The following is a 19,630-nucleotide window of genomic DNA, read 5'->3' on the forward strand; positions in this document are numbered from 1 at the left end:
AAGGACCAGAGACATCACTACAAGCATGAAACCTACAGATAACACAATGACACTACGTCCATATCTGAATAAGTCTATATATGACACTAAGTCCACCGAATATAAATGGACTAAATGCTCCAATAAAAAGACACAGGGTATCAGAATGGATAAAAAAAACAAGACCTATCTATTTGCTGTCTACAAGACACTCATTTTAGACCTGAGGACACCTTCAGATTGAAAGTGAGGGGATGGAGAACCATCTACCATGCTACTGAAAGTCAAAAGAAAGCTGGAGTAGCCATACATATATCAGACAAACTAGATTTTAAACTGAAGGCTGTAACAAGAGATGAAAAAGGACATTATATCATAATTATGGGATCTATCCATCAAGAAGAACTAATAATTATAAACGTTTATGCAACCAATTTGGAAGCACCCAAATATATAAAATAATCACCAACATAAGCAATCTTATGTGGTAATTGCAGGGAACTTTAATACTCCACTTACAACAATGGACAGATCATCTAGGCAGAAAATCAATAAATCAAAAATGGCCCTGAATGATACACTGGACCAGATGGACTTGACAGATATATTCAGAACTTTTCATCCAAAAGCAGCAGAATACACATTCTTCTCAAGTGTACATGGAACATTCTCCAAGATAGATCACATACTGGGTCACAAAACAGCCGATAAATATAAAAGAACTGAGATCATACCATGCACATTTTCATATCACAATGCTATGAAACTGAAAATCAACCACAGGAAAAAGTCTGGAAAACCTACAAATGCATGGAAGTTAAAGAACATCCAACTAAAGAATAAATGGGTCAACCAGGCAATTAAAGAAGAAATTAAAAAATATTTGGAAACAAATGAAAATGAAAACACGACAATCCAAACCCTTTGGGATGGAGCAAAGGCAGTCCTAAGAGGAAAATGCATTGCAATCCAGGCCTATCTTAAGAAACAAGAAAAATCCCAAATACAAAACGTAACACAACACCTAAAGGAACCAGAAGAACAGCAAAAAACAAAAAACAAAAAAAAAACAACAACAACAACAACAAAAACCAAGGCCAGCAGAAGAAGAGAAATAATAAAGATTAGAGCAGAAATAAACAATACAGAATCAAATAAAACATAGAACAGATCAATGAAACTAAGAGCTGGTTTTTGGAAAAAGTAAACAAAATGGATACGCCCCTAGCCAGACTTCTCAAAAAGAAAAGAGGACCCACATAGATAAAATCATGAATGAATTTGGACTTATCACAACCAATCCCTCAGAAATATAGACATTCATCAGAGAATACTATGAAAAATTTTATGCCAACAAACTGGACAGCCTGGAAGAAATGGACAAATTCCTAGCCACCCACACGCTACCAAAACTCAAACAGGAAGAAAGAGAAAATTTAATAGACCCATAACTAGTGAAGAAACTGAATCAGTTATCAAAAATCTCCCAACCAATAAAAGTCCTGGGCCAGATAGCTTCCCAGGGGAATTCTACCTGAGATTTAAAGCAGAGTTAATACCTATCCTTCTCAAGCTGTTCCAAAAAATAGAAACGGAAGTTAAGTTTCCAGATTCATTTTATGAAGCCAGCATTACCTTGATTCCCAAACCAGAGACCCCACAAAAAAGGAGAATTAAGGCCAATATCCCTGATGAACATGGATGCAAAAATTCTCAACAAGATACTAGCAAAGCGAATTCAACATCATATAAAAAGAATTAATGGGGCGCCTAGTGGCTCAGTCGGTTAAGCGTCAGACTTCAGCTCAGGTCATGATCTTGTGGTTCCTGAGTTCAAGTCCCATGTCAGGCTCTATGCTGACAGCTCAGAGCCTGGAGCCTGCTCCAGATTCTGTGTGTGTCTCTCCCTCTGCCCATCCCCTGCTCGCACTCTGTCTCTTTCTCTCAAAAATAAATAAACATCAAAAAAAAATTTTTTTAAAGAATTATTCATCATGATCAAATGGGATTCATTCCAGGGCTGCAGAGCTGGTTCAATATTCACAAATCAACCGATGTGATACATCACATTAACAAAAGAAAGGATAAGAACCATATGATCCTGTCAATAGATTTAGAAAAAGCATTTGACAAAATACAGCATACTTTCTTACTAAAAACCCTCAAGAAATTCAGGATAGAAAGAACATACCTAAATACCATAAAAATCATATATGAAAAGCCCACAGCTAATATCATTCTCAATGGGGAAAAACTGAGAGTTTTCCCCCTGAGATCAGGAACACAAAAGGGATGTCCACTCTCACCACTGTTGTTTAACATCGTGTTTGAAGTCATACCTCAGCAATCAGACAAGATGAAATAAAAGGCATCAAAATTGGCAAAGAAAAGTCAAACTTTCACTTTTTGCAGACAACATGATACTCTACATGGAAAACCCAAAGGACTCCACCAAAAGTCTGCTAGAACTGATACATGAATTCAGCAAAGTCGAAGGATACAAAATCAATGTACAGAAATCAGTTGCATTTCTATACACCAATAATGAAGCAACAGAAAGAGAAATCTAGAAGTCGATCCCATTTACAATTGCACCAAGAACCATAAAATACCTAGGAATAAACCTAACCAAAGACGTAAAAGATCTGTATTGTGAAAACTATAGAAAACCCTTATGAAGGAAATTGAAGGAGACACAAAGAAATGGAAAAACATTCCATGCTCATGGATTGGAAGAATAAATATTGTTAAAATGTCAATACTATACAAAGCAATCTACACATTCGATGCAATCCCAATCAAAATTGCACCGACATTCTTCTCAAAGCTAGAATAAACAATCCTAAAATTTGTATGGAACCACAAAAGACCCTGAATAGCCAAAGTAATGTTGAAAAAGAAAACCAAAGCAGAAGGCATCACAATCCCAGACTTTAGCCTCTACTACAAAGCTGTAATCATCAAGACAGTATGGTACGTGCACAACAACAGACACATAGACCAATGGAATAGAATAGAGAACTAGAATTGGACCCACATGTGTATGGCCAACTAATCTTTGACAAAGCAGGAGAGAGTATCCGATGGAAAAAAAGACAGTCTCTTTAGCCAGTGGTGCTGGGAGAACTGGACAGCAACATGCAGAAGAATGAAACTACATCCAGATGGCCGACAGACACATGAAAAAATGCTCAACATCACTTATCATCAGGGAAATACAAATCAAAACCACAATGAGATACCACCTTTCACCTGTCAGAATGGCTAACATTAACGACTCAGGCAACAACAGATGTTGGCGAGGATGCGGAGAAAAAGGCTCTCTTTTGCACTGCTGGTGGGAATGCAAGCTGGTGCGGCCACTCTGGAAAACAGTATGGAGGTTTCTCAAAAAACTAAAAATAGAACTACCTACGACCCAGCAATTGCACTACTAGATATTTGTCCAAGGGATACAGGTATGCTGTTTCGAAGGGACACATGCACCCCAAAGTTTATAGCAGCACTATCAACAATAGCCAAAGTATGGAAAGAGCCCAAATGTCCATCGATGGATGAATGGATAAAGAAAATGTGGTATACACACACACACACACACACACACACACACACACACACACACACAATGGAGTATTACTCGGCAATCAAAAATAATGAAATCTTGCCATTTGCAACTATGTGGATGGAACTGGAGGGTATTATGCTAAGTGAAATTAGTCAGTCAGAGAAAGACAAAAATCATATGACTTCACTCATATGAGGACTTTAAGAGACAAAACAGATGAACATAAGGGAAGGGAAACAAAAATAATATAAAAACAGGGAGGGGGACAAAACAGAAGAGACTCATAAATATGGAGAACAAACTGAGGGTTACGGGAGGGGTTGTGGGAGGTGGGATGGGCTAAATGGGTAAGGGGCATTAAGGAATCTACTGAAATCATTGCTTCACTATATACTAACTAATTTGGATTTAAATTTTAAAAAATAAAGTTAAATTAAAAAAAAAAAAAAAAGAATGAAACTAGACCACTTTCTTACACCACACACAAAAATAAACCCAAAATGGATGAAAGACCTAAATGTGAGTGAGGAAACCATCAAAACCCTAGAGGAGAAACAGGCAACAACCACTTTGAACTCACTCGCAGCAATTTCTTCAACATGTCTCCAAAAGCAAGGGAATTAAAAGCAAAAATGAACTATTGGGACCTCATCAAGATAAAAAGCTTCTGCACTGCAAAGGAAACAATCAACAAAACTAAAAGGCAACCAGCAGACTGGGAAAAGATATTTGCAAATGACATATCGGATAAAGGGTTAGTATCCAAAATCTATAAAGAACTTACCAAACTCAATACCAAAAAACAAATAATCCAGTGAAGAAATGGGCAGAAGACATGAATAGACACTTTTCCAAAGAAGACATCCAAATGGCTAACATGAAAAGATGCTCAACATTACTCATCATCAGGGAAATACAAATCAAAACCACACCGAGATACCACCTCACACTGGTCAGAGTGGCTAAAATTAACAACTCAGGAAACAAGAGATGCTGGTGTGGATGTGAAGAAACAGGAACCCTCTTGCACTGTTGGTGGGAATGTAAACTGGTGCAGCCGCTCTGGAAAACAGTGTGGAGGTTCCTCAAAAAAATTATCCAAAGGATACAGGAGTGCTGGTTCAGGGGCAGATGTACCCCAGTGTTTATAGCAGCTCTTTCAACAATATCCAAATTATGGAAAGAGCCTAAATGCCCATCAACTGATGAATGGATAAAGAAGATGTGGTTTATATATATAATGGAATACTATTTGGCAATGAGAAAGAATGAAATCCGGCCATTTGCAGCAACACGGATGGAACTGGAGGGTATTATGCTAAGTGAAATACGTCAATCAGAGAAAGACAGATATCGTATGTTTTCACACATATGTGGAACTTCAGAAACTTAACAGAAGACCATGGAGGAAGGGAAGGGGAAAAAAAAATAAATACAAACACAGAGAGAGGGAGGCAAACCATAAGAGACTCTTAAATACACAGAACAAACTGCAGGTTGATGGGAGGGGTGGGGGAGAGGGGAAAATGTTTTAATTAAAGTATTTTCATTCTCACACTTCCATCATTCTCTCATAATGCTCTTTTTTCTTCTAGGAGTTGTGAATTCCTGAAATTAGATATTTATTTTAGAAACACTGAAGCAGCCTCAACAACAGCAATGTGAACAAAATAACACCAATTAGAACAGTGCTGGCAAAACAAATCAGATTTAAGCATTTTGTCCCACACTGAATTCGACCAATGTGGTCCAGCCTCTACATATATTTTTCTTTAAAGTTTATCAAAATCACCAAAGTTCAGTCTATTTCATGCAATGACTACTATAAATCCCAGCAATTAAAAAAAAAAAACAAAACATAATCACAACTGCTAGAACTACCACATCTTGAAGTATGTTTTAGTAGGAATAAATTGACCTAACTTGTGAGCCCCAGTCAGCAAAACAGCTAACTTTGAAAGCCACAATACCCATCTCTTTATGATGGGTTATACTCTCAAGGACTATAGCTTGCCATGAATAATCAAGAATATGATGCAATCAAAAACCCAGAGACAAGAGGAAAATGTCTGTAGCAATGAAGCCTTTTTGTTTCCTTACCTAAGCTCACTTCTCAAATACTTGGGAAACAGAAAAATGACTGTGCATACAAAATAAAAGAATCTAAATAGATAATCCTAAGAGCTTAAATGTTTCTCAGAAGTAGCCATCATAATAATTTCTGCCCATGGATTAAATTCTTTAACATACTGAAGCAGCAGATAATGTTTACCATCTGCCAGTCTGTCTCAAGATGGCAGCTTAAACTATAAATTTTATTGGGGCTCCCGGGCGGCTCAGTCGGTTAAGCATCCGACTCGGTTTCAGCTCAGGTCATGATTTCATGGTTTATGGGATTGAGCCCCATGTCAGGCTCTGCACTGACAGCACAGAGCCTGCTTGGCATTCTCTCTCTCTCTCTCTCTCTCTCTCTCTCTCTCTGTCCTTCCTCTGCTCTTAAAAAAAAAAAAAAAAAAAAAAAGAATTACAAAGTTAGAAAGGGACTCAAAAGGTCATTTAGTCCGTCTCCATACCTTCAAATAGGACCTCATCAAACAATCCATAGCAAAAGAAACATAAAGACATCTAGTGGAGATTAAATAACTCACCTTAGAAAACTATTCCTTTTTTTAAAAAAACCTCTCCCATAATCTATGCCTTAAATTTGTCTAGCTAGTGACTGTATACACCTAACTTTGACTAAGTATTCTAAGGCATTCTTTCACTAGGTCTACCATATATAAAATAGTTATTAGGAGAAAACAATGTCTGAAATAATAATGAGTCCCGGGTGGCTCAATCGGTTAAGCATCTGACTCCTGATTTTGGCTCAGGTCATGATCTCGAAGGCAGTGAGTTCAAGCCCCACATCAGGTTCTGTACTGGAGGTGCAGAGCCTGCTTGGGATTTTCTCTCCCTCTCTCTCTGCCCCTCCCTTGCTTGTTCTCTCTCTCAAAATACATAAATAAACTTAAAAAAAAGAAATAACGCTGAGTACATTAAAATATACATATTTCCATTCACAAATAGATGCTCAAAATTAGTAACATGATAATCTAAATCAGTCCAGAAATGAGATCTCATCAATTGAAGTTTAGGGCTATCGGGATCTCAAATCATGCAGCGCAATTCCCAATTTCTTTGAAGATGAAACCAAGGCAAAGATGTTATTCCTATTAATGGTCTATAAAAGAACATCGTATAGCATTTAAGGAAGCCTTACTCAAAAGAATTGACGAATCTTTTTATTGATCAAATCATTATTTTGTAATGGAACCACTGCCTGATCTCCCTGCTTAATATAGTCAGGTAAAGTCACAGGACGTGGCCTCTTGTCAAACAGAACCGACAATCCTGGCATATTGTTGCTAAGGGGGAGAAAGGAAAGTAGCCTTCAGTTACTGAGCACTTAGGGTTTACCTCCATTAAACCGTCCAATCTTCCTCAAAATCCTATAAAATAGTATTAACATCTTTTTTTTAATAAGGGTACAGGTTTGGAAACTTGTCTGTGATTACACAGAAAATAAGTTGTAGTTCCAGAACTGGACAACAGATATAACTGGCCCCTTCCACTCTTACCACATGCAGTAAACGATCCTTGGAGAAATGTTCTCTAGAAAAGAATATCACTGTACATACTGCAAAAATCAAAGTATTAATCCAAAGAAGCCATAAGGGCTTTCTAATTTTACTGTGATATTTACACAAAATAGATAATAATTATCAGTTAAATGAATAAATCTCAAGTTGTTGGTTGTTGAGGAACAATCAATCATAAGTTCTTGGCCTGGATTCTCTTCTCTTTAGTCACACATTAGGCTACTGGTCTATTTTAAGCTCTCCTTTAATAAATCAAAATTTAAGGGGGGGTAAAAAAAAAAAAAATCACACAACCTTATGTTTTGCTGTCATTGAAAATTACCGAATTCTAATCTCAGCTCCATGAAACCATTCTTAACCTGTCCTAGCTCAGTAACTATTCCAAAACCCCACCATTCTCCTTTCCCACCGAACGCCCCACCCCCATCTCCTCTCATCAATTGACCTTGACTCCTATCTACCTCTTAGAGAACATAAGCTTTGAACTCTCGAACCTTTTACCACCCAACCTATAAATATCCATATCTATTCTCACTTCTTTTCTTCCTTTTTCAGTGCACCTCTCCTCCTGTCTACACTAGCACACTGCCTAGGATCACAGCTAGCTAGCACTTAGTTGATACTTTAAAAATGTAACAAACTAATTCTAGACTGATTCTTCCAACTCTGCTCGTCCATCGTTCCCTACATTTTCAGAGATAGATCCATCCACTATCTCCTCTCTCTCATCTCCTACATCTTCAAACATTTCCTCTTCATTGGCTCTTTCCCTAACAGCTCATCAGTCTTTAAAGAAAAAAAAAAAAAACCTACAAACCTTTTTCAGTTACTGCTTTATCCCTTTCTTTCCTTCAGAGTCAAACTTCTTTAAAGAAAAGTGTGTCTGGGGATTTTATATTAAGGAAGTACTGTCCATTTCTTTTAAGCAGGATAATAGTACAGTTTTTTTTTTTTTTTTAAGAAAGAATCCTTAAAAAAATTTTTTAAGTTTATTTAAGTAATCTCTACACCCAACGTGGGGCTCGAACTCACTGCCCTGAGGTCAAGAGTCGCGCTCTCTACCAGCGGAGCCAACCGGGCACCCCAAACAGATATATATTGAAAACAATTACAGATAAAAAGATATGATACCTGAGCTTAGCTTTAAAACAATCCAAAAATAAATAAATTAATTAATCAAAAATAAATAATCCAGTTGGGGGCAGGGGTTATAGATGAAACAAAATTGGTGATGTGCTCATTCTTCAAGCTTAGGTAATGACTACATGGGACTCATCGTTCTATTTTCTTTTGTATTTGTATTATTATGGAAAATGCAAATGTTTTTTTTCAAGTGGCTTAAGCTCACATTCCTCTTTCTCATTTTTGCAAAGTTTAGAAGTGATTTGAAGTCACCAGATCCACTGGGTACATTTCAATCTTTACCTTACTTGCCCTCTGCAAGACACATGATACTCTGGACCATTCCTGCTTCTAACTTTCCTCTCGTTTGTCATTTGTTATGCATGCCTGCTCTGATTCTTCTCTTTCTCTGCCTCCCAATCTCTCAGTCTCATTTGTGGGCATTTCTCCCACTTGCTTTCAAACATGGTCCTCCCTCCCCTCCTCACACACACACACACACACACACACACACACACACACACCCCATAAATGCTGCTGCTTCCCAAACTTATTCAAACTTTTCCTTTTTCGTTTCTATATATTCCTATGTGAGCTGACTCATTCTCTCCTTTAATTCCAACTACTTATGCACATGCAAACCTCCACCTCCAGCCCTGAACTCTCTCCTGAACTCCAGATCCAAATGCATCCTTACCTGAATATCCCACAAGAACTTTGAATGAATACTCAAAACTGAACTGATCTTTATCTTTCACCCCATCAAAACCCTGCTCCTTTTCCTCTCGATCAATGGTTTTATTATCCTTTCAGACATCCTAGGCAGAAAACTAGGAATCATTTGTCTTAAGGTTCCAAATATGTCTAGCCCTCAACTTAAATCGTACCAATTTTATCCCTTAAATACTTCTACAATCCCTGTCTTTCCATAACTCCAACTGCTTAGTTCAGACTCTCTTCATTTTTCCACTGTATTTTTTTCCCCTAAAACTGATTGCCCCACACCACTCTAATTTCCCCTCTCCTGGGTCTATTCTTCACACTTTGGCTGGAGTTATCTCTCTAAAATACAAACCCAGGGGCGCCTGGGTGGCTCAGTTGGTTAAGCATCCGACTTCAGCTGAGGTCATGATCTTACAGTCCATGAGTTCAAGCCCCACATCGGGCTCTGTGCTGACAGAGCAGAGCCTGGAGCCTGTTTCCAATTCTGTGTCTCCCTCTCTCTCTGCCCCTCACCTGCTCATGCTCTGTCGCTGTCTCAAAAATAAATAAAAACATTTAAAAAATTTTTTTAAATACAAACCCAGTAACACCACTACTCCATTTGAAATTCTTCCATGGTTGCCCCATGATGAAAAACAAAAGCAAAAACAAAAACTTCCAAACTCTTTATCATGGTACCAAGTACTTTAATATCTGGCCTCTCCCATCACTATACTGCATTCACTCTGGAACTGGGGCATCAGAATGACCTAGGATTCTCCCAACAAAACACTCAAATATATCCTTTGCTTTTTGTTGTGCCATTTGCCTAGAATGAGTTTCCTCAACTTCCCTCCAGTGAAAGCCTACTCAACCTTCTTTAACGCGGGTCAAATGTAACATCACACTGGAAACTTCCCCTGATCTCCTTAGAGTCAGGGTATTTCTACCAATGGGTACAGAGAACAGCCATCAGTGGCTGAGATCACGACTTAGATGTGTTAGACCCACTTGGGTTGAAATCCCAGGTTCAAACCTTATAAGGTACGACTCTGGACAAAAATCTTTAAGCCTGTTTCCTCATCTCTGAATAACAGTAGTTAGGGATTTTTATGAGGATTAAATAATGGACTACATACAAAATACTGTATAGTGCCTCGCTGAGATTAGGTAATCAATAAATGTTACTGTTATATTGCGATTTATTCCCACTCTGGGCTCCTATAGCAACTTGCACCTATCTCTGTCATACCGTTACGATAACATGACTGTTTGCCCATACAGAACACATCATCTTTTTATTCCCACTATCTGGCATAATGTCCACAATTTAACAGGTTTGTTAACAAACCTTGGATAAATAAATAAAACACTTCCAATCCCTATAGTATTAAGGCGTCAAATTTTTTACTAACGGTCTTACTAGATTTAAGTTCCATCTCCTTGTACAAAATCGGTAATTTAAGTAAAATTCACAGGCCAGTCTCATTTTAATGGAGGAAAATAGGAATTTTGTAGTGGCCTCATGTTGTTTACTTGTTGAAAACACACCCACAAAATAAACCCGCCGTGCTACCAACGATTTTTCTGCATACTATATAAAATACCAAATTTCTAGGATGGTTGTCTCCCTGTTGAAAAAAATTTAAAGGTTTTCTAAATCTGTGTCAGCTTCCTTACCACCAGGACCTAAGCCAACCCTAAGGGCTAAGGTGTATTACAGAGTTGCTGTTTCGTTTTGTGTTGTTTGGGCAATTTTCATCCTGAAAGCACGCTCCTGAGAAATTCTGAAGAATACTGAAATAACCAAAGAAAAGAATTAGTACCCACTGCTAAAAAGCAAAAAAAAATCAACCAATAAATAAAAAAATAAATAAGAAAGAAAAGTCTGTGCTTTAAAAATTCCAGTAATTTAAAGTTAAACTAATCTTCAAAATACAATCAAAATATGTGCAGGCAGCGGCCAAGCTAGTAAGTGGGAAGGTGGGGGTCCTCATTTTGCGATCTTAACCCTCAATAAATACAATGCAAAAGGCAAAACGGTTATGAAAAAAAAAAAGATACTACTATATAAAAGCATGGTCTCTACTTCTACACTTGACATTTAAACATTAATGCCTTTTGAATAATAATTATTAGGGCTTAATATGCAAACACCTCTGAGCTACTTCAGAATAATCATGAATAAAAGCCTAGAAACCACACGTTCTCAGGAAAAGGAGAAAGGCCTGTTTAAAAAAAAAAAAAAAAATTTAGTTTCCCAGGTCTCGCATCAAATGTGTGCCATACATACGGTTCGGCACCGAGAGGCAGCAACCTGGGAGGGTCACAGGCGCCGCAGGCCCGAGGCCCTGCGGCTGGGGTGGCTGCTCATCCCTGAGACTTACGCGGGGCGGTGGCCCAGCCCAGCCGGGGTGGGGCTGAGCGCTGTCAGCCGGGGCGGGCCCAACGGCGGGCCACCCAAGTCTCACCTCCACTTCCCTTTCCCAGCGCAGAGCCCAGTTCCGCGACCACCCAAGAGCCCCCGCACCACAAAGACAGATTTTTTTTCTCGCCCGGTCCGCTCAAAGTTTATCGTTCTCTGCCAGCGGTCGGGGCCGCCGGGCTTTGTAGTTCGCCGGTCCAGGCCACCCCGCCGAGGCCGAGAGCCTGTGCAGCCGCTAAACTACAATGCCCATAATGCCCCGCGAGCCGGGCGCTCCCACGGCCCTCCTCCTCCCCTCCCGGCGCCCCAGGACCGCGGCACTGCCCTGGCGGCGGGAGACCGGGTGGGGCTGTCCACCTGAACACCCCACCACCTGCCCTCCTGCCCGCGGCGCTCTCCCTCGGATTCATTACCTAGGTGCCGCAGGTCGGCCGGCTGTTGGTGATGCGGTCCGGGTGGGGGTGGGGCACAGGCCGCCGCCGCCGCCGCCGCAGCCGCCGCCGCGGAGTCCGTTAGTTCCCGACGTGCGTGAAGAGGCGGTGGCGGCGGCGTACGGTTGCCATGGCAGCCGCGGACCGAGCGGTGGGGGGCGCGCGGGGACTCCAAGACAACTCGGGGGAGGAGCCTGGGAACCCCACCCGGGTGCGGGGGAAGGGAGGCGCCTGGGTGCTTCGGGGGAAGGCGGGAGACTGTGACATTGAGGAGGGCGAGTGACTAATGACTCGGTGGGGCCGGATGAGCCCTGCTGCGGCAGCGTCCAATCCCCTTGGCATGACGCGTGTCCTGTGCCGTCGGCGGAGCGCGTTGGTGCCCGCTCTAATCCGAGAGGGTGCCTGTGGCGTCAGAGGAAGGAGCGCCCCAGCGGCTCAGCGCCGGCTCTTTAAAGGTCGTCTGGCCCGGCCCCTCCCCCGCCGCCTCGGCCGAGTGGCGGGGTGGGACCCGAAGCCACCCTGGGGCTTTTCACCGGGAAAGTCGCAGTCTCTCACACCTTTCTGCCACTCTCTGAGGAGTGGGCTAGAAATGAATCCGTTAGTAAAAACGTAGTGCCTACAGCCTTTAGGCTCATTCGGGAGGTTTGAGAACTTGTACGTGGCCGTGATTTCAGCTGAATTTTTGATGTGTAGTATTTCTTAGGTAACCGTTTGCGGACTCTCCAGGACCCACCTGAGAGATGCAGTGCCGTAGAAACTGAGGTCAAGCGCAAGGGCTTCCGAAACCCGCTTCTGGGTTCACGTCCTGCCCCATATACTTGGTAGCTGATAACGGGGGGGGGGGGGGGGGAACAATTTCTTTACCCCCTGTGATGCTGAAAGTTTTAATCTGCAAAATGCAGGTAATGGCCAGCTCCCAGTGCTTGTGAGAAATAAAAAAACATTAATGCTGATGAAGCACTGTAAAACAAAGACTGGCATTTAACAGTAACTTTTAAATCTTAGTTATTCAACGCTTCCTGATAAGAATCAGAAGAGTGGGTAGCCTGGAGGTGAGGGTGGGACTTTTTTTTTTAGAGGGGAGGAGGAGGGGGAGGAGGGGGGGGGTGGGCAGAGACAGAAAGGGAGAGAGAGAATCTTGAGCAGGCGCCCGCTCAGTGCGGAGCCGGAGGTGGGGCCCCATCTCCTGACCCGTGAGCCAAAATCAAGAGTCAGATGCTCAACAGACCGAACCGCCCAGGCTCCACTGAAGAGGGAATTTTCCGCGGTGATGCAGAAGATGTGTATCATGCTTAGCGCTTGGGTTACAGAGGCCTGTGCATTTGTCAAAACTCATGGAATGGTGCAGGTAATGAAATGCGTGCATTTCACTGTGTGTGAATGTACCTCCAAAAAAGAACATAAGAATATTTTTTTAAGATCTGGCTTCGCAACTTTCGAATAGACAACACAGTGCCTTTAACTGTAGTCCTGCTGTACGTTACATCCCCAGGAATTATTTATTTTATAACAAAATTCGTACTCGGTGACCCCCTTCACCCATTTTGCACCCCCGCCCCCACCTCTGGCAACCACCAATTTGTTCTCTGCCTCTGTAAGATTGTTATTACAGCGGTAGACTCTAATAGCGACCACAGAGATATTCTGCAGCCAATCTCCAGATTTTGCAAATGAGGAAAATGAGACCTAGAGATTTAAGTAAATGGGGGAAATTACTGACCCTGTCGTTTTCTAGCAATAAACGTCTCTTGAGAAATTATGATTGAAAATAGCAAGCTACTGTGTATATCATCCAGTTCTCAGTCGGGGTCACCTTGTCCACAAAAATCTTGTTGAGATTGACTCAAGTCCCTTTTCCACCTCCTGTGGAAAGGCCAGTGTCTTCTCCAAGATTGTACATCCCCCGTGGGGGGCAGGGGAACTTACCATCACAGGGTCACTTCTGGCTCTGAGTTCTTGCTTTCTCTGAACATAGGGACTCACTCACATCTCGCCTTCTGCAACTCTTTTCTCTCCTGCTGACCCAGTGTGGAAATCAAACACTTTTCTTTGGCTGTGTGTGTGTAGCAGGCTCCTCTGAAGGTTTGGAGCAACTAAATGGTTTTAAATGAAGGATGTAAATAGCCTAAAGTTAGAAGTCCATGGTCTTGAAAGGCCTTCAGGATCACAATGGCATTGGTGTCCACCAACCCCTCCCCCATCCTTTCTCAGCATAAGCTGCCACTCCCCACTAATCAACATCTTCCTGGTCCCATCCCTCTCCCTTCCTCTTTTCTCTCTTTATACAGTACTTTTAGTTATCTCTTTCTCCTAATCTGTACCTTCTGGACCACCTTCCACTCCTAAACTGTTTATCAAAGTGTTTTCCTACACAAAATATTTTCCCCAAGAGGAACTCTAGTGCCAGCTATTAAAAGCATATGTTGCAACACAGTATATATCTGCATATTCTACTTGATTCGGTCCACAGTATACTCAGTAAATATTAAGCTTGTGCAGAAACAGAAGCAAAAATTAACCATTGGGGCCTCAACACGATAAAAAGCTTCATTTGCAAATATCTTTTCCGGAGGAGGAAACAATCAGCAAAACTAAAAGGCAACCGACAGAATGGGAAAAGATATTTGCAAATGACATATCAGGTAAAGGCTTAGTATCCAAAATCTATTTAAAAAAACTTACCAAGCTCAACAACCAAAAAACACATAATCCAGTGAAGAAATGGGCAAGAGACATGAATAGACACTTTTCCAAAGAAGACATCCAGATGGCTAACAGACACATGAAAAGATGCTCAATGTCACTCATCATCAGAGAAATACAAATCAAAACCACAATGAGATACCACCTCACACCTGTGAGAATGGCTAAAATTAACAATTCAGGCAACAACAGATGTTGGTGAGGGTGCAGCAAAAGAGGAACCCTCTTGCACTGCTGGTGGGAATGCAAACTGGTGCAGCCACTCTGGAAAACAGGATGGAGGTTCTTCAAAAACATTAAAAATAGAACTACCCTACGACCCAGCAATTGCCCTCCTAGGTACTTATCCAAAGGATACAGGAGTGCTGATTCAAAGGGGCACGTACCCCAATGTCGATAGCAGCACTGTGGACAATAGCCAAAGTACGGAAAGAGCCCAAATGTCCATGAACTCATGGATGCGTAAAGAAGATGTGATATATATATACACAATGAAATATTACTCGGTGATCAAAAAGAATGAAATCTTGCCATTTGCAACAACATGGCAGGAGCTAGAGTGTATTATGCTAAGCAAAATAAGTCAGAGAAAGACAAATATATGATTTCATTCATATGTGGAATTTAAGAAACAAAACAGATGAACATAGGGGAAGGGAAGCAAAAATAAGATAAAAACAGAGAGGGAGACAAACCATAAGAGACCCTTAAACACAGAGAACAAACTGAGGGTTGCTAGAAGGGTGTTGGGTGGGGGCAGATGGGCTGAATGGGCGATGGGCATTAAGAATGGCACTTGCTGGGATGAGTGCTGGGTGTCATATGTAGGTGACGAATTACCAAATTCTATTCCTGAAGTCATTATTACACTATATGTTAACTAACTTGGATTTACATTAAAAAAAAAAAAAAAAAAGGCTTATACACATGACCTGTCCAGGCTACCTGCATAGTGGGTTCAATTATGAGAACTACTTGGTATAAATGAGGACGCAATTGATTGTGGCTGGGATTTGCTGTCTGAAAGAAAGAAAAGAAATTCAGGCCTCCGTGATCGTAGCTTACATTATGCGGAAGAAATGATAGCATTCAAGCAATACAACCCAGAACAAAATCTGAGTTAATCCTTGATAGCAATGACATCCTTATAGAAGCAACACCTGGACTTGTCACTGGTCACTGACAAGCAACACTGCTTGTCACCTGGACTAGCAATTTGATCACAACTCTGCATATATAATGAGCATATAAATAGAGTCTCCTTTACTCCTGGAGAAGAAAATACTGATCTGCTATCGGCAGAACACATGTTTTTGCAGTAGGGATGATAGGCTCGCTTGACCTGTCTAGCCCTCATCTGGTTTCCCTTGTGACCAGTCACTTGCATTTACAAGGCAGCTGGCCAGGGTTGTAGTGCAATCTACAGCCATGAAGAAGTCTGCACATGCAAGGTCCCAATGCATTAACCCTCCTTGTTTGGGAGAAGCCGGGACCCCAGAGAAACAGCTCAGCGGGACGAGCCACTTAAGGAGAATGATGACAGCAGTGAAAAGCAACAGCTGCCTTAAAGTAAAGCTGAAGGAGGGTGGTCACACCAAGGAAGACCATGGGCAACTGAAGCACGGCCTCAGGAAACCTAGCATGGCTATGGAGCCGGCAAGGAGTGAGGACTGACAAAAATGGTTTATTGTTTTCACTGGAGACTTTGGATCATTTCAGGTAATAAACACACTGTGCAAATCTGCAAGTGATAACGGGTTAATCTACAGACAATATGGTCCTGAGCCTCAGGAAAGACACTTAGCACATCTGGGGCAGCTGGGTGGCTCAATCGGTTGAGCGTTGAACTCTTGATTTCAGCTCAGGTGGATGATCCCAGCCAGGGTCGTGGGGACTAATCTTCCATTGGGCCCTCGCTAAGCACGGAGCCTGCTTAAGAGTCTCTCTCTCTCTCTCTCTTCCTCTCAGCCCCTCTCCCCCACTAGCATGCTCTCTCTCTTTAAAAGATAAAGACTTTAAAAATTTTTTTTTAAATAAATTGAAAAAAAACAAAACCCAGAGACTTAGCACATCTGGTTCAAAGTCAGGCATTTTCCCTCAGTTCTCAGTCTTGGCTGCTATAGCATTTGACTTTGCCGGCCACCTTCCTTAGTGGTTCATGACCTTGGTTCTCCTGAAAGCATACTTCAGTGTGCTCACCAGCTCTTCCCCCTGCTCCTTCATTGTGGCAATAGTTCCCAACATCAAATCCTACACCCTCTCCATTTATAGGGTTTCGTCTCTCAGTTCTGGTTGACGCACAGATTTCCCTGACTAGTTCTGATCCCCAAGCTCCACTCCTGCCCCAAGTTTGCTGGGTCCTTCCTCACCTCGTTCTGTCTAATGTTCTCTTCACCTGGGATGCTATCCCCCTCCCCTAAATTCGACCTGTATTCTGCAAAAACTAACTCAGGCCTCTACATGAAATCTTTCCAGGTCATTCCTGCTCACAATAGTACCGGCCTACTCTGCACTCACAAAATTTCCTGCCTATACCACCCACTTTGACAACTAACCATACTGCCTAGTGGCAGCTTGTGGGTTGTTGACCCATTGGCCTTTGTCTTTTCTCCTTACTAGATCTCAAGCTCCTCCGATGAACACTTATGGGTATTTCCAAATACATCTTTATAATACCTTTTATATAAGGGCACAGTATTTTTGTCTGATGGCTGGCTCCTTCACTTTTCTCCTGAGTTAACCCTGCTCTGTGTAGCTCTCCCCATCTAGTGCTATAGAGGACATTTACAGCCTCCTCATATAAATATCCCTGAAGCCTATAGAAAAGCAGAGGCCCCCATATGTATTCGGTGCGAGGGTGCCTCACGAGGAAGTTCCTCCAAGTGACTTTTGGTAGGGAAGGAGTTCAGGAGGTAAGTGGTTCTGAATTCCGACGCTCAAACTCACTACTAGGACCTAGAGCAAAGTTTAGCAGGTCATGAGATCAAGGTAATGCATCTCGTCCAGCTTTTTAATGCTTAAAATGTGAGAGGGTAAGATACAGTAAGGGAAGGTAGAATCAAACAGAAGGAATAGGAAATGAAATGCGGGGCGTGTACGCATAGCCCTGATCAAGTACTATATGGCGGTCAGTGGGCTTCAAACCTACCCTCTCTCCACTGTTCCGTGCTGGGGGAGCTGGAACCCCACAACCCACATTTCTCCCTTGTCTCTGGCTCGTGGGTGCACTCGTAGAAGAGCACAAGGCTGGAAGACGAGGAAGCCACTGCTCCCAGCGTCCCTTCCTGTCAGCATCACCCAAGCAGTGGCCCTTTGGCCTGGTGGCCAGAACTTGTCTCTACCTTCTAGCTGCACTTCCAGAACCAGCCCCCTGGCGCCTCCTCTCCCTCCACCCCAGACTTAGCAGCAGGAACCAGTCAGTGCCTTTCTTCAGAGGTCTGGGTCCCACCTCCGTAGGTTCCTTCTCCTGGCTGCTGGGTTCTGAGGACCCCGCCCTCCTCTCCTCTCTCTGATCTCTGGCCCCAGAGGCAGAAGCTGCTTTTTGCAGTCACTTACATGGTGACTCCCGTGTTCCTTTTACATTTTTTCAGCCCTCCAACACCTATTGAATCAATTCCCTATGCGAAATTCTCTCCGTGGAAATACTTCCTTTGGCTTCCTTTTGCCTGACGGCTGGACGCTGACAAATACGGGTTGTGAAGTGAAATATATCTCCTGTGAATGTCGATCCAGAGGGTTTAAGAAACACTATCTCAGAGGAGTGGGAGAGTCCTTCACCAAACAGATGCCCTACGCGCCAAGGGTCCAGTCCTTCCACAGACGGGTGCTCTGTGTCTCAGGTCTGTGAAGAGCAGAGACCCAATTCTGCCACAGCAACTGTCACCGTCGGACCCCAGGCCTAGCGTGGCCTTAAGAATCACTGGCGATGAGCTTACAGTTGCCTACCAGAGTTTGGCTGGAACCCCACGCTTCATGTGGACTCTGACCTCTCTCAGATATGTAGAAATGCAGCTTTATTTTTAATTTTTGGGAATGTTTATTTTTGAGAGAGAGCGAGAAAGAGACAGAGTGTGAGTGGGAGAGGGGCAGAGAGAGAAGGAGACACAGAACCTGAAGCAGGCTCCAGGCTCCCAGCTGTCAGCAGAGAGCCCCATGCAGGGCTCGAACCGCCGAGCTGTGAGATCATGACCCGAGCCAAAGTCGGAGGCTTAACCAACTGACCCACCCAGGCGCCCCGAAACGCAGCTTTTTAACTTGCTACCCTTAGCAAGTGGGGGGGGGGGAACAAGAGTTAATGATGAAAAAGCAAGAAAGGGGTACCACAGACCTCACCAAGTGGGACCTGGTGAGGCCAAGAGAAGGATGAAAAAGACAGATTTTTAGGGTGGATTTTTTTCTCTCTGATGTTGCCCTTTCTCACAGGTCACATGAGGAGGTAATAGACAAGAGAAGGAAACGAAGAACCTTGTACCTATGTTTCTGCCATATCCAGCCCAAATGGGGCTTTTGCTCTATTTTATTCATGAACTTCTGCTTCAGTGCTCCCATTAGCAGTGAGGCACTCTTTAAAGACCAAAGCTATTAGGCCAGCCTCACTTAATCACCCATTCTTAATGAAAAGAACTGCTCTACTTTTGGGGAATTCAAAACATTTCTTATGAATGCCAAAATAAACACAGAACCTCTTGGCAGTCGCCTGTGGGGATTCTCCTTGCTTATGATTTTGTATTTCCTTATGCTAATTTAGAAATAGGAACAGGAAACCCAGGACTCGAGGCTGTTAAGCGGATTGGTAACACTCTGGAGTGTTGCGGGTACGTAACTCAATGAATGAATGTCGAGTCCTCCGTGATAGCTGGAGTAATAGTATTTTCATTGAGCACCGCAGTAAGTCATTGCCTCCACCCGGCGAGATGCTAATTCATTAGCACCTAACTGCGCCAGGACCTTACATTTAGTAGAGGAATCCATCACCGGACGTGAATTACTCAGGCAAATGTTGGCAAGTTACCTCGCTGGTGACGGGCAGAACATTTTCTAGCGGGCTGAAAAGCATGTTACA

General features: G+C 42.6%; 1 protein-coding gene across 12 annotated transcripts in view; it reads right to left on the minus strand.

The window, feature by feature from the left end:
• The window catches only part of KATNAL1 (katanin catalytic subunit A1 like 1), a 110,004-nt gene extending 97,803 nt beyond the window's left edge, over nucleotides 1–12,201 (minus strand). For 9 of the 12 annotated variants that reach the window (XR_007461209.1, XR_007461207.1, XR_007461208.1 and 6 more), the window contains exon 1: nucleotides 11,848–12,201. The gene's annotated coding sequence lies outside the window, so the exon portion shown is untranslated. The other 3 variants (XM_049647411.1, XM_049647413.1, XM_049647414.1) reach the window with 3 other exon arrangements.
• Between the last annotated feature and the right edge of the window lie 7,429 nt (nucleotides 12,202–19,630).

This window comes from Panthera uncia (genome assembly GCF_023721935.1).
Source record: "Panthera uncia isolate 11264 chromosome A1 unlocalized genomic scaffold, Puncia_PCG_1.0 HiC_scaffold_16, whole genome shotgun sequence".
Classification (NCBI taxonomy): Eukaryota; Metazoa; Chordata; class Mammalia; order Carnivora; family Felidae; genus Panthera; species Panthera uncia.